Source organism: Parasteatoda tepidariorum, chromosome 5 (genome assembly GCF_982258835.1).
Source record: "Parasteatoda tepidariorum strain Cologne lab strain chromosome 5, Ptep-v5.0, whole genome shotgun sequence".
In the NCBI taxonomy this organism is placed as follows: Eukaryota; Metazoa; Arthropoda; class Arachnida; order Araneae; family Theridiidae; genus Parasteatoda; species Parasteatoda tepidariorum.
This window is the reverse complement of record NC_141759.1, coordinates 13,935,864-13,952,740: the sequence shown is the minus strand read 5'-3', so window position 1 is coordinate 13,952,740 and position 16,877 is coordinate 13,935,864. Positions and strand designations below refer to the sequence as shown.

The following is a 16,877-nucleotide window of genomic DNA, read 5'->3' as shown; positions in this document are numbered from 1 at the left end:
TACAGAGAACAGTAGGCAAAGAATTCAGTTAGGTTAAAAAACATTTCGCTAAGAAAAGGAACGAATTCTAAAAGAAATAAAAATAAACAACTTAAAAAATATAAATGCAGTTGCCAGCCATAGAATTTTTTGAAAGTTAACTTAGCAACATAAATCAAAATGATATAGAAGCGCAACTAGATCAAAACTATGATACTTGAGCGCTTGACGTAACAAATACTTTAATTCTATAAGTGTTGTATCGCCAAATGTCCAGATTAACAATTGTGTTTTTAAAGAAATTTTATAAAAAGTTTTAAATAAAAAAAACTTCTATCCAGCTACTTCTACAACTGCTTCTTAAAGAACTTGGCTCATTGAAAAAAATATTGTTTTAATTATACAGTACTAACTTTACTTCTGCTTACATTATTGCTATGACCCTCTTTCATTACATTTTACAACTTCATGCTAAGTTTGAGGACTTTAAGTTGTTTTGTGGTTGAATACTGACATTTAGAAATGTGTACATATAAGAAATAATATTTAGAGGTTAAGAGTTGCCTCAGAAAAATTTGAATTGTTGACACTGAATTTAATAATGGGAACAATCGTTTTTGTGAAAAATTGAATTGTATTGCTGACATCAAAACTAAAAATATTGTGTTTCAACTTAACAATACTACCTTAATTTTTACTTATATAATTACTATCCTTATGTGGAGTTTAGAGCTGTTGTAACAGTATTATAGTGTAATAGCTTCGAACATTACGTCATTCACCATCTTGTAATATTAAAGGAAGTTGCATCATCCTCTTGACATTGAGTGGCGCCAGCCAGACCAGAAGGGGAAGTCCCGAAGGGAAACTCCCGAATTTATAATTAACTCTAAACTTTATACCATAGAACAATCTAATTCTTAGTCACATGAATTCCGGAGACCACTGCGAGAAGGCAGCTCTCACGGGACATGTCAATAATGCTAACTGCTGTTAGTAAATTGTTATGTTTGTTAAATTATCGTCATTATTTCATCTAATGCTGCACTAACTCCCACACACACACACACACACACACACACATATATATATATATATATATATATATATATATATATATATATATATATGCGAAGCCTCCTAGTATAATATATATTTTTCTAATTAAATAGTTAATGTCGCTCTAACTATTCGACATTATTTACTTTATTACTTAAGACAACCTAACAAAATAAATAATAACTGTAATGTTGCCCATAGATTGAGAAATACTCGAGTTTGCCACCTAAGAGATGATAAAAGATGCCATGGAAATGTTAATAATCGGAATTGCGGTTACCGTTTGTGTTATACAGTTACACCTCGTTTAAGTAAATTCCATGAAAATTCAACACTGTTCCATGAGAATGGATTTTTTTCAAAAGGGAGTAGATTTCGGACTTCTTACGTTTCATTCCGCATGCTCCCATACGTATGATTTGATGTATGGGATAGGGACCGCTGCGCGGCCCAGGTACCCAATTTTCTGTTAATAAATGAAATGAAATGAACGTATGATTTGAAGTAATTGCGCATCTGCGACTGAAGTGCGCATGCCTCAATCCCAGTAAAATACAGTTGCGTTCGGGGAAAAGTATCAAACTTACGTGAATGAAAAATAGATTTTTAAAATGTCCTTAATTTAATCACTCTAATGTTGTGGAATATCATCTTAACTTCGACCACAAATCCAAAACAAACATTTACAATAGGACGTGGATAGTATGGAAGTCAAACTTCTTCCAACTAAATTGTATAACTAAAGTAAATATATTCTCTAATTTCAAATAGCCACAATTATTTAGTTTCTTAAGGACCTATTATAACTCGACGACCAAAATTTTAAATTAAAGCATATAATTTTTTTTTAAAAATTAAATCAACCTATTGTTGCAATATCACACGATTCATTTTAACAATTTATAATAACGAATCCTTTATTTTCATTTTGTGTTGGCGTTTTTCTTGATCTATTCGTAACACGGCCATTATGTTAATTTGAAGGTAGGTTTAAATAAATTTAAAAAAACTATTTTTAACAGAAATGGGCAGAGTGCTTGCAGCTTCGCAAATCCAAGCCAACACTACGGAATGATTGGAAAGAATTAAAAAATAACGCCTGCTCCACATCTTAAGGATGGAAGCATACGGAACGTAGCATAAATTTCCAAAGTTAGCCTAATGTCTCCAAAGCCTGTAATAAAAGAGCAAAACGGTTTTCAGAATTGTAATCAGCATAACAAACTACTTTATAAAAGTTAAATGCCATAGCTGATATCTTTATCTTCTTTTTCCGAGTAAGCTTATTATAATGTCACCTGCATCCTTTTAGAACATGTTTATAGAATTCCATTTCATTTGTTTCAAGATTCATGGATTCATCTCCGCAAAAGTATCTTCAGTACGCTTCTCTACCATTAGGCGAAGGACCAAGAAACTGCTTGGGAATGAGATTCGCTCTGATAGAGATCAAATTAAGCATGGCAAACATATTGTATTATTACAGAATCACTCATTCAACAACAAAAGTAAATAACTTTGATTTTACTAATTGATTTTTATAGATCGCAATAGAAATATTAAAGTTAGTGACCTTTTTTTTTGCAGGAGCCATTGGAGTACCGGAAATTCACGCCCTTTCTCAGCGTAAAGGAATTAGTTCAGAAAAAAGACATTAATTCACCACAGCGAAAAACTAATTTCTAAAAATGTATATTGAAGTTACGTGACGCAATGTTTCTTTAAGTTATACAATGCAATGTTTTGAAGGGTAACGTATTTCAAAGGTTCCCTTTATTATAGAAGTTCTTTACTTAATAATTAATTTGGGAATTTGTTAAAATTTCCAAGAACGTAGCAGCTTACTTTAGCACTTTCATTTGGAAAATTTTAGCAGTAGTGGCAGCTAAAATTTTGTGTGGTGGAAAATTTTATGTTTACATAGTATTTGGCATGATAGTGAAACACATAAGAAGCCAGGCCTTGTAAATTGTTTGTTTCAAAAGCAACACTGAGAAGGGGCAGTTCAAAAAGTACGTACATCCCGAAGGGGGGGGGGATTTGCTATTTTGTACGGTTTTGTACGATGGGGAAGGGGGAGGTATTATACAAAGTACGTACATTATAAGCATACACCAAATTTAAATTTGATTTTTTCCTGCACATGTATTATGCATATGTTTGTTCTTGTATTTTTTTCACACGGCGACCACTTGTAACAATGAGTAAATCAGTTCTCAAAAAGTTGGGTGTTATTGTTTATATAGTTTAAATGAATAAATTATTTTAAATTAATATTTAATTTTATTTAAAACATAATTATTTTAATTTTTATGAAAAAGGGGGGCAGACTAATAAAATGTACGTACTTTAAGGGGGGGAGTAAGACCTTATGTACGGTAATGTGCGAAGAGGGGGAGGGGTTAAAATGTCTCCATTTTTGTGTGCGTACTTTTTGAACGGTCCCAAAGATATATATCAAGGATTACTTTTATTGCAGAAATTCTTTATATGGAAATAAATATTTCAATTTTTGGAAACGTATTTCGTATTCTTTTGAATGGTATACTAACAAATAGTTTATAAATTAGTGCCGAGGACAGAGCTGCTAACACCAGCACTTTCATTTGGAGATTTTTTAGTGGTAGCGAAACAGCCAATTCTTAGACTGTTACATTAATTCTTAGACTATTATAATATTTGAAGTAACAGCATTATAAGATTGAGAAGTAGTCGGAAACATTAAAAAAAAATTTGTCTTAAGAGTTTGCCAAGTGCGATAAATATTTCATATTAAAAAAAAATACTGCAAAGGCTCATTTTAAAATTACCCTTACTCTAGAAATTCTTGATACATGATTTGCAACATATGTAGATTTAAGGCCATCTAAAACGGATTAATCCATGATATTCTAAACACACAAATCAAAGTAATGCTTTATTTGTATTAAAGACGCGTTCTCACAAGAAAATGTCCACCTACAAATTTAAAGAAACCTAAACAATTTTTCGATTTCAGAACAGGTAGCATTTGAATTATATTCCGAGTCAAGTTCTATGCGTTGAACTACACCGCTGACTAAGAATAAATTCTCATAATGTACTCATTACATCTACCAGTTGAAGTTTTCACTGCCAGATGCATTATTCAAGTTTGGAATACAATTGTTGGACTCACGTTAAACTGTATAAGATTAAAATATATATTTTTTACAATCAATATTTTAGTGTGGTAGATAAAGAAATTTCGTTTCCCTTTTTTAATTTTCAATGTGGGCGTATTGATCGAGGTACCTGACTTGGGCACTAGCCTAATTGTCTGAGATAAAATAGCCAAATTGAATGGGCGAATGACTAATATTAAGCAGTAAAATGTGTGATATATGAGCAATTCTACAAATAAATGCCAATTAGACGGCCAAAAAAAAAATTTTTTTGGGGGGGGCACACTGTTTCTACTTGAATTTTCCTCTTTTGTACACCCTAAAAAGGCAGGAAAAAATCGTGAACATGAAATTTTTTCTTTGTGACGTACTTTAAATGACAAAATACCAATTTTCAAATTTTCCCGATTTTTCATTTTACGAACTTTGATTAAGTTTTTTTATTTTTAATTTTTATACTAAAATATAATCTTGTAGTATGAAATCTCTATAAATACATTTTAGAGAGACATTATAATAATATTATATTTATGTAAAGGTCGTTTTATCTGAATAAATGGCTCAGATAAAAGCCTCATTTTAAAAACGAGATTTATGCCACATTTTTTGCATATAAGCAATTAATATGTTTGTTGTTGCTGTTGTTTGTTGTTTGCTGTTGTCTTTTTGACATTATTAAAAGTAAAGATACTAAAATTTCACCATTCTTAGTAACTGAAGAAGATATGAAATTAGTAGACAATTTAATACCAGAAAAAGTGCCATCAGTGCCTCAAACAACTGTTGTGCTTCAAATATTCTGGACAAGATCTGAAGAAAGTCAGCTCAATTTTCGATATTTGTCTTGCGATTTATGTATTTTGAATGGTCATTGCAATCATTATGACCTCGAAAAAAGTACAATAAAATATACCGAAACGGTTTCCAATGAACTTGTGGACGCTGTAAGTATATAGCTTAAAACTTACCCCAGAAACTTATGCTGCAGATGATTGGATTGTAGTCATTTATGATAAATGGTATCCGGGAAAAATAGAAAAAATTCAAAATGGTATTTTGACAGCTAATTTTTTATCTAGAAAAAGATGTGTATTAACATGGCCAGCAACACCTGATATTCAAGATGTCTTACCGACGCAAGTACTGTGTAAAATTCATGCTCCATATGAAAAAAAAAATGAAAAATAAAAGTACTTTATGTTTATCCGATACCGAGTTTAAGTCAGTTCAAAAAGCAGCCAAAAATTGCATTATCTATGATTAATTTATAATAATTTATTCACTTATATGTAAATATTATTTATTGTAAATAAAATTTTTATATAACTGAAACAATTACATATTACAAGAATTTTGAGTTTAGCTTTATTATAGTAGCAAAATTTCATAACAATTAATACAAATTACTAAATTCAATAAAAAAAACAGCTAGGTTTGAACACTATTATAAATTAAAATTTAATTGAAACTAAAGTAAGTTATTATTTTTATTTTATTACAAATAATGAAAGGATAATGTCTAAATAACATGTATTTCTATAGATTTTATACTATAAGATCATATTTTAGTATGAAAAACAAAAATAAAAAAATTAAATCAAAGTTCGTATATTGAAAAATCGGGGAAAATTTAAAATTGGTATTTTGTCATTTAAAGTATGTCACAAAGAAAAAATTTCATGTTCACGATTTTTTCCTGCCTTTTTAGGGCGTAAAAAAGAAGAAAATTCAAGTAGAAATAGGTGCCCCCCCACAATTTTTTTTTTGGCCGTCTAATTGGCGTTTATTTGTAGAATTGCTCATATTAAATTAGCTAGTGGCGAGCAGAGGATTGAAACTATGTCCTCTATAGCCATCAAAGACAACAACAAACAACAGCAACAACAAACATATTAATTACTTATATGCAAAAAATGTGTCATAAATCTCGTTTTTAAAATGAGGCTTTTATCTGAGCCATTTATTCAGATAAAACGACCTTTACATAAATATAATATTATAATGTCTCTCTAAAATGTATTTATAGAGATTTCATACTACAAGATTATATTTTAGTATAAAAAACAAAAATAAAAAAACTTAATCAAAGTTCGTAAATTGAAAAATCGGGAAAAATTGAAAATTGGTATTTTGACATTTAAAGTATGTCACAAAGAAAAAATTTCATGTTCATGATTTTTTCCTGCCTTTTTAGGGTGTAAAAAAGAAGAAATAACGATAGAATAAATAAATAAATAAATAATTTAAGTAGAAATAACGTGCCCCCCCCCCAAAAAAAATTTTTTTTTTGGCCGTCTAATTGGCGTTTATTTGTAGAATTGCTCATATACACACACATAAAAAAAAAATAAAGAAAAAGGATTTTAATAATAATTGATAAGATACAAGTGTGATTACAAGAAGTCTGAATAACAGAAAAAATAAGATATTTACATGGTCGAAAAAATAAATATATTCAAAATTTACAACGGAGTGAGTAAAAACAAAATCGAAAAGCAAGGTATATACACATTTACAGCGGAATGAAGAATAGATGATAAAGATCTTAATCGGAGAAGAGAGTAATAGTTGGGATAGAATACATTACATCTCTACCTCCCCTCCCCCCATAATGGGCTCAGCAGGTGCAAAGAAGAGTAATTCCATCTAGAGGAATGTAAAGAAAATATATATTCTTTTCTCCAATCTGAAGTAAATTTCAACAAAAATCATACAAATAAAAGAATGGTTACCGTTTCTTTATTCATATATTTGTAAGTACATATCATTTACTATGATCGATTTATATGAGGGAGAAAATATTAGTAAAAATAAAAATTTTCCGGAGCATACTGAGCACTTACAGGTAAAACAGTAAAATTGTATGCGCCTTGCAATTTTTTTTACAGTGATAATTCAGAAACATCGTAAAAGCATCAAAAAATGAACATTATCGTTAATATTCAAAACTATTGAATACTCCATAGCATGATTTTCTATCTGATGTAAATGTTATCGACAGCGTCGGTATTGCAAGACATGGTGGATCAGAGGATAGAGCGCTAACCTTTCAATGGCTTGTCGATACGAATTTCGCATCCGACTAGCACCGACCACAGTGCTAACGCAAAAAAACCTCAGTGGTAGATGGATCATGGGTTGGAGTCCCGATGCAGCAAGTTTTATCAAAAAGTCGTTCACGAAGGCAAATTTCTTCCAATACTTGATCAAGGAGTTCCCTTGTCTTCTGGATTGGGTTCTAAATTACAAGACTACGGAATTGAACATTGATAATGACAAACTCAATAATTGTGTTTGCTGTTCAATTCAGTTTATAAAATGTAATAAAAGGTATTTATTGCATTCAAAACCTTAATTTTTGTTTGCAAATTAGGAAAAATGGCAACCTACGCATTGTTTACAATTACAAACGCACTGGAAAAATAACTAGTGTGATTGCATGGTTTTCGCTGATGTAAATAATTAGAAAGGAACAGTGTCTACTTTTACCATTTCTTTTTCTTTTTAATAACTTAAAAATTCTCACTGAGTTGACGGCTCAAGGAAAAAAAATAATTTTCTTCACTCTATCAATCAATGTTTTTTTTTAACGCTAGACATTTATTTAAAAAAATTATATTCATTTTATTTGATTATTAATAATAATAGCAGTTTTGAAAAAGTGTCAGTTTTTAGGAATCCCGTAAATCAGTGTAAAGAATACTTTGCATTAGTAGTCGAAAATTTTATGTTTACATAGTACTTGACGTGATAGTGGCGCACATAAGAAGCCAGGCCATGTAAATTGTTTGTTTTAAAAGCAACACTGCAAAGTAATATATAATAATTACCATTATTGTAGAAATTGCATTACCTATTGATCTATGCATGAAAATAAATATTTCAATAATTTTGAAACGTATTTTGTATTCTTTTGAATCGTATATTAACTAATAGATCATAAATTAATGCCGAGGACAGAGCTGCTACCAACAGCATTTTCATTTGGAGATTTCTTTAGTGGTAGAGAAACAGCCAGTTTGGAAGTTTTAGACTATTATAATATTAGAAGTGACAGCATTATGGGATTAAGAAGCAGTTAGAAACATAGAAAAATTTGCCCTAAGAATCTGCCAAATGCGTTAAACATGTTTGATTTAAAAAAAAAAACCACTGCAAAGGTACATTTCAAAACTACCTTTATTCCAGAAATTCTAAGTAAATATTGCAGCTGATTAAGAATAAACTCTAATAATGTTCTCATTACATCTACCAGCTACAGTTATCGCTGGTGGATGTATTATATAAATCAAAATTTGTTAGTATCATAGCATAACAACTTGGAAGATGAAAATGTATATTAATTATAATTTATATTTTGGTGCGGTAGATAAACAAATTTTGTTTTCCTTTTCTATAATCTAAAGTAAATTTCTACAAAAAAACATATAAATAAAAGAATTGTAACCATTTTGTTATCTATAGGGTCTAAGTATCTATATCAATAAACTTTATCAGTTTACCATTATCAATACATTTGTGAGAGAACAGAGATGCCAACTTGCTCCCGACAAAAAATATATATTTTTAAGTGGTAGTTTATCAATTGTGATTCTTGATTTAATAAATTAAATGTAGTAGATTTTTATCCACCACTATTTCTGAACAATTCGTAGGCTTATATAATTCACCACTTTATAGCACTTACGAGGTGAAGTCTGTAGTTAAACTTTTACTAATCGAGTGTGATCTTGAAAATTTGCTGACTTTGATGTTGCCCATGTGATGTTCCTGAAGAGGAAACATTTTTGAGTTATTGATGTTTAATCCTTTTGGTGAGTAGTTCTTAATGAATCTTAAAATGATTATAAAAAAGACTAGAGCCATCCGACTCAACTTTATCAATGCCAGTGTCAAACCACTATCTGTTTAAATAACAAAATTTTGATCAAAGTTAACCACTGATATTTGGCAGTATATCACTTTTAATTTATGGCGAATCAAATCACTGATTGAGACGCTGGATTAGCCAGAACGCTAATAACGTTAGTATTTTGTATGAGGAATGTTACCATTTACCTGAAACTCCAAATCACCATTCTCACCAACATCACCATCGCCGCCGCAGCAGCACAAATTAGCGAAAAATCGCTTTATTCGTTGAAAGCATTCCATAATGCATATCTGCCAACTTTTAAACCCTTCCATTATGATTTTTCCCAGTGGTATTAAAATGGAATAAAAATTTCAATTTTAAACAAAAAAATACGTTGTATTTTAAAAAGCTTAAGCTGCCTATCATGAAAGTAACACATATTAATATATAAGCTTAATTTTTTTACGAATAGTGGTGATGAAAATCATTTAAAAATTTAGTTTATAAAAGAAAAAATAGTATATATTTACTAACACTTTAAATATAAAAAAGAAATTTTACGCCAAATGCGTAAAAGTTGGCAGGTATGATAATGGAATCAAAACCGCTTTTAAATAACTCTTAAACAAAATTCAAGTTATCACACCAAATACAAGCTTTGGAATGACAAAAATATATTTCAACACTCTGATTGTTAACGTTTTAAACAATGATTTTGTTTTGTCGTATTGTTATGACAATTAAAATTAATCTTCTTGCGCTTAATGACATTGTTAAGAAGTTTTATAAAAAAAAAGCTATTGTTAATATTATGCCATTGTTTCAGTATGATTAAATGGGCATCATGCTTTGCAGATTGCGACTGCTCCCTGTTATTTTAGATTTAAGAATCCAAATTCAGTGAAAAAAGGTTTATTCAGAGAATGTTTATGAAACTGATTTCGAAACTTAAAAATATAACCTACAGAAATTACTTAGCGAAGTTAAAACCTCGTACTACCAGTATAATAAATAAATTTATGTTAATATACAAATACCTTTTTGGATGCTTATTGTGTCTAAGTGAATACATTTTTTATAGACAAACAGTATATACTTACTTATAAAAGCTAAGTGATTTGATTGTAATATAGTATTATTTAATATACTGGTAGAAAAAAAATTATTATGATTTTATCTTTAAAACGTTAACAAGGTATTTGTCCATTGTAAAATATGCCGTGCAGTGTCAATGAAATTGAAGTTCTTGTAAACACAAACAATGTCACAATTACTGGCGAAATTGTGGTAGGTAATTGTTAAGAATCATGTGATCAGTTATAATTTTTTGTTTGTCTTACTGGCCCAATTCTCCTAATTCTTACAACAGATTTTTTCTGAAATATACTTAATTTCATTTTGGGTTTAATAACTATGATTTGCAACGATTTTGAACACCATTACAACATTTTAAAAAATATATAGGACCTGATAGTCATGCAATTAAGATTAGTTAGACATACTGACTCTAAAGAACTTTATTTGAAAATATTTAAGGAGGTAAAATAATTTACTGTTTACATTTCAACTTTGAAAAATGTGAGTTTTTAAAGAACTCTTCCTCTACGCGAATCTTTTCATCAAAAATTGTGAAAATTCTGAAGAATGAAAATTTTGAATTAAGACATAGGACAATTTAATAAAAATTCTGTTTTCCCGATTCTTTCTATTTTAATGTTAAAAAAGAAAGAACCGCTGCTAGAAAATACCCCCTTTGCACACCCTAACTGAAAGGTAATCATTAGGTGCTTTTGTATACCGATAAACTTGCGTTCGTCTTTATTCTTCAAAAGCGTGGAAATATTGAAATTCTCTAGGTGGTATACCTATCTCTACGGATATGAGTCAATTTGACTCATTTCCGTCCGTTTGATTTGAGTTCCTCAAACACACAATCGCCACAATAATATACAATTGTCCAATATACAATCTACTTACAAAACAGATTGATGGTTTACGGATTAAAAAAAAAAAAGTCCGATTGTGTCGCTTTTACAACAGCTTATGTGTCCGGATCAGCTCCATTCACAGAGTCATACAATTTAAAGATAAAAACTAAAACAAACGATAATGTGCGTATTTCGACCATTGGTAGGAAGTACCTCACTACTACTACTATAGTCGCTATACTACTGTAACTAAAACTACTATAGTCGCTACTTTTTTCCGTAGTTTGTTGCGTATTGCTCTACTTTTAAAAAGAAATAGTGTAGTGAGTTGTGTGATACCAAAAAACAGTAGTTTGTAGCGATTCCTGGCAACTACTTTTAACGTTAGTTAAATAAAGTTCAAACGCAAAACAATTTTCGATTCTGATTGGTGCAAATCCGCCGTAGGCCCTACAACGTGAGCAATGAGAATCCCTCTGTGGACGAGCGTTAATAAGATCTGCGTCAGTTGCTTAGAAAAATCGGTCGAATGGGTTTTGAGAAATAGAACTTTAAATAACTGACTTTTTAAAATTTCGATTTCGCAGGAACTATAAAATGTCTGATTTTTTTGTGCCTGATTTCGTTAAATAAAATATCGTCTGCAGTAATTAATAAAAAATCGTCTGCAGTAATTGCGGTGACCCTCTCAAACCCTTAAGATTGAGTTCTAGAGCTTGAAGATCCGATCATTACATCAAAAGTTATACTGGGTGGTTCATTTTTTGTTGTTGCCCGGTGCTTTATTGCTCGTATTATACACTGCTGGACAATTGCTAAGGACGGATCACATATTGCAATGTAGCATAGCATTAAGCGAGACATGAGATCTAGTAGGATAAAATATAGTTGCCACACTGTTCAGACATTAGAATAAAGAATATTCATTGTTCTGGAAAGTACAAAAGTTATGAAACATCTGAAAGAAAAAAATGTTCATTTGATGCTGCGTACGGAAAAATGGAACAATGCATCTAAATGTCAGCAGGCAACTTAAAGAAAGGTGTCAATACGTGATATGTCCACCGTGGAGTGTGATGCAACATTCTACACGTCGTATCATACTTTGCACAACATTATCCTGCAGCTGTTGAGGCTATTAATCCCATTCCTCTGTCAGTGCACGGATGAGGGTGTTCTTGTTTGTCGAAAGATAGTTTCGACCAGGAAGTTACCTCCCCAAAGCATCCCAAACATTTTCAATGGGTTTTAGATCTGGAGAACGTGATGGCCATACGAGGCGTTGAATAACCTCGCTGTCTAGACAATCCTGAACAGCGAGTGTTCGATGACATGTTGCGTTGTCGTCCATAAAAACAAATTTATCACCGACAGCACCACGGAAAAGACGAACATGAGGAAGTAGAACTTCATCAATGTATCGTTGGCCCGTCACAGTCCCATTCGCAACCACATGTAGGAGCGTGTGGCCATTGATCATGATGTCGGCCCACACCATGACACTGCATGTCGGATATCGGTCCCTTTCCTGGATATTTTCTGGACGATAACCAGTACCACTCTCGCATCAGATCAGTTGGCATCTACAATCCGATGACAGACTGAACCTACTCTCATCTGAGAATAGTACGCATGCCCAGTCCTGTTCAGTCCAACTGTGATGCTCACGACACCATTGCAAACGGGCAGTATGGTGCTGTCTGGTCAATGGGACACACACAACAGGTCTGCAGGCATATAGTCCTCCTCCCCTCAAACGTTTGGCAACAGTTTTTCGGGAGATCTGCTTTCCTGTGGCAGCAAAGAAACTGATTTGCCACCAGCTGAGCTGTGGTGCGCCTGTTCCTTTTTGCTGTTAGGACGATGTATCTGTCTTCTGCAGGCGTCGTACTTCTAACACGACCTCACCCGTGCAACTTACTACACATTCCCGTAGTTTTAAATGATTTCCACAGCCGTGAAACAACACTGTGAGCGATGTCGAACTCCCTGGCAAAATCTGTTATTTTTCGCACTTCTTCGATCTTTCCAATAATTTGGCCACGCTTAAAATCATCTGAGTGATATCGGGAAGACATGCCGAAAATTTCAAGTTCGTCAACTAAATCTTTCCTGTAAAACTTTGACACGAAACAACAACTCTCCACACGCGTCAAAACTTTAAAAGCTCTTTTCAGCGCTATCACGTGATAAACAGACGTGGAAAAAAAATTTGCATACGCATACCTCTTCTTGCTATATCCCGCACTTATTCTAATTTTCCACATTTTGCCTTCTTTCATTTTGTGGTTACTATGGATGATAGTGTTATCCGTCCTTAGCAATTGTCCAGCAGTGTATAAGAAGGCATTGATCACTTAAATCCAAATATTTGATAACTTCTTAGCATTTCTTAAATGAAATATTAAGCGTCGAGAAAAGCATAAAGTTTAAAAGAACAAATTCGTAAAAAGTGCTTTGGAATAAAACACTTTTTCATGTAAACATGAATTAAAACTATTATAACTTCGTAATATCTCCTCACATTTAACCAAGCTAATTTTATTATTCAAAGTCATTGTGAATATTGGGGATAAATAAGTTCTCTAGTTATGTTTGTTCTCTAAAAGTAACAAAAAGTAGTGACTATATATCGAGAACAGTTTGGCGCAAGATATTTATACTTGTGACCAGCCTGTTTAAGTTTCCGAATTATATAAAAAAAATGTCTCCTAAAATATTTTATATTCTACCACACTAGATGGTGCTGCCATCTAGTGTGGTAGAAACTAGACATCCAAATTAACATGGCCAACGGTATCTCACCCATTGTGGTGGTCCTGAAAGAGTGGATACCACTTCTGGAGAACGCACTAGGTCTCCTCATGTGTGCGCACTTGTGCAGCTCATTGGAAATAAGAAAAAAATATTTTATATTAATTCCTCAATAACAGGCCACATAAAGTGACCTACACATGATAAAAAAAATGAGAATACATAATGGTTAAAGCTAAGTAGCTTTTCTTCATCTGTGTTGCTTTAAACATTAAGTAAAAAACAAAACAGAAACCAATACCGAAACAAATATTATAATTTGGGTTATCTATAACATACAAATTCTTACTTTTGTTGTTGAATGAGTTTTAAATCTGTAATGATGCAATATGTTAGCCATACATAACTTGATCTCCAGCAAAGCAAATCTCATTCCCAAACAGTTCCTTGGTCCCTCGCCAAATGGTAAATATGCATATTGTGGATGTTTAACATTAGATGAATCCATGAACTTAGAAGTGAATAAATAAATTTTAAAAAAAAGAATTACAGAAAGAGTATCACCATATATAACATTTTTCAATGCTATTTCGTCTATGAAAATAAAAATGGCACAGTTAAAGTGCCTCAAACTCTAAACAAAGCTATAATTATGAGCTAAATACGTACCATCTCGCCGTTAAGAATTATCTAGGACTTAGACCTGACAAATAGTTTATAATTTTTGTTAAAAATGTTCAATTTTGTCGAAGTTTTTTCATTTAGAAGAAAATCATTATAATCAATAAATAATTCTCAAGTTTTGTAAGTTTTTATTCGCACAAGAAAATATAAGTTTTCAAACATTAAAAAATTAGGGAAAAAACGCATTGTATTTTTGGAAAATCTTGGCTTCTCTTCAGCCTGACACTTCACGTCATTTTCATAATTAGCACATAAGAAGTGGGAAAAAAAGTTATAATAAATAAACAATTTTTATTTCTTATAATGGTCAAAATTTACTCAAAAAGTTATTAAGTTAATAAAAAATTAGTCAAAAACCGTGAGTAACTGTTGCAAAACTCACTGCTAACGACCGTTATTTCCTATGTAAGCAGAGACTTCGAAGGAGGGGATTTGCTATTTTTTAGTGTTTTGTACGATGGGGAGAGAGGAGGTATTATACAAAGTACGTACATTATAAGCATACATCAAATTTAAATTTGACTCTGTCCTACACATGTATTGCGCATATGTTTGTTCTTAGCGTTGAATTACACCGCTTACTAAGGATATATTCTCGTAATGTACTCATTGCATCTACCAGCTGAAGTTTTCACTGGCTGATATATTATTTAATTTTTGAATTTATATATAAGGCACGTGGAATCTGAAGAGATTAAAACTTATATTAATTATAATTATTATTTTGGTGTGGTAGATAAAGAAATTTCGTTTCCCTTTTTAAATGTTTCAATGTGAGCATATTGATCGAGGTACCTAACTTTGGCACTAGCCTAATTATCTGAGATTAAATAGCCAAATTCAACAGGCGAATGCGGCCGAATGACTAATATACAGAACAGTAAAATGTGTGATATATACACACACATAAAAAAAAAGATTTGAATAATAATTGATATGATACGAGTGTGATTACAAGAAGTCTGAATCACAGAAAAAATAAGCTACTTACAGAATCGAAAAAATAAATATATAAAAAATTTAAAACGGAGTGAGTAAAAACAATATCGAAAATCAAGTATATACATATTTACAGCTGAGTGAAAAATAGATGATGTAGATCTTAATCGGAGAAGAGAGTAATAGTTGGGATAGATTACAATTCCTCTCTGCCTCTCCTTCCCCCATAATGGGCTTCGCAGGTGTACAGAGGAGTAATTTACTTCTAGAAGAGTGAAAAAAAAATATATACGTTCTTTTCTTTAATCTAAAGTAAATTTAAACAAAAAGCATACAAATAAAAGAATGGTAACCGTGTCTTTATTAATATATTTGTAAGTATATATCAATTAACTATTATCGATATATTTGAGGTAGAATAATAATATTAGTAAAAATAAAAATATTCCGGAGCATGCTGAGCACTTACAGGCAAAACAGTACAATTGTATGCTCTTTGCAATTTTTTTTTCAGTGATAATTCAGAAACAGCGTAAAAGCATCAAAAAATGAACATTATCTTTAATATTCAAAATTATTGAATACTCCATAGCATGATTTTCTATCTGATGTAAATGTTATCGACAGTGTCGGTATTGCAAGCCATGGTGGATCAGGGGATAGAGCGCTAACCTTTCAATGAACTGACCTGAATCCCAGTAATCGCTTGTCGAAACGAATTTCGCATCCGGCTTGCCCCGGTCACAGTGCTAACGTAAAATATCCTCAGTGGTAGATGGATCATGGGTTGGAGGCCCGATGCAGCAAGTTTGAATAAAAGGTCGCCTTAATATCAGCAAACCACTGATCCCTCATGGTTTCATATATATTTGCAATATGTATGCAACTCAAAATAAAATATTTAAAGCATTCAAGTAGCTTATCTATGATATTCTACGCGCACAAATCAAATTAATGCTTTATTTGTACTAAAAACCTGTTCTCACTAAAAAGTGTCCTTGTACAATTGTAAAGAAGCCTAAACAATTATGAGATTTCAGAGCAGCTAGCAATTTGACAATATGCCTAATCAAGTTCTATGCGATGAATTTTGCCGCTGATTAAGAATAACTATCATAATGTGCTTATTACATCTACCAGTTGAAGTTTTCATTGGCAAATGTATTATTTAAACCTAAATAGGTATAAATTCCAAACTTCTAATAGCTCAGGTGAATAAAATGATTATTATTTATAATTAATATTTTGGTTCGGTAGATAAACAAATTTACATTTCCATTTCTGCAAACTGAAGTAAATTTTAACAAAAAATCATATAAATAAAAGAATGGTAACCGTTTCGTTATCAATATATTTGAAAGTATACATGAATCAACTTTATCAGTTAACCATTAACAGCATATTTGTGAGAGAACAATATTAGTGTAAACAAAAAATTTTCCGGAGCATGCTAAGCACTTATAGCTAAAACAATAACATTTTATGTGTTTTGTAATTTTTTTTACTGTGATAATTCAGAAACAGCGCTGAAACATC

General features: G+C 31.5%; 1 long non-coding RNA gene across 2 annotated transcripts in view; it reads right to left on the bottom strand.

Moving 5' to 3' along the window:
- The window catches only part of LOC147808583 (uncharacterized), a 305,187-nt gene that overhangs the window by 112,429 nt on the left and 175,881 nt on the right, over positions 1-16,877 (bottom strand). Inside the window, exon 1 of one of the 2 annotated variants that reach the window (XR_015433625.1) lies at positions 14,068-14,208. The exons of the other annotated variant lie outside the window; for it this stretch is intronic. This is a non-coding gene — a long non-coding RNA (uncharacterized LOC147808583). Of the gene's footprint in view, positions 1-14,067; positions 14,209-16,877 lie in introns of those variants that run through there. 2 annotated transcript variants of the gene reach the window in all.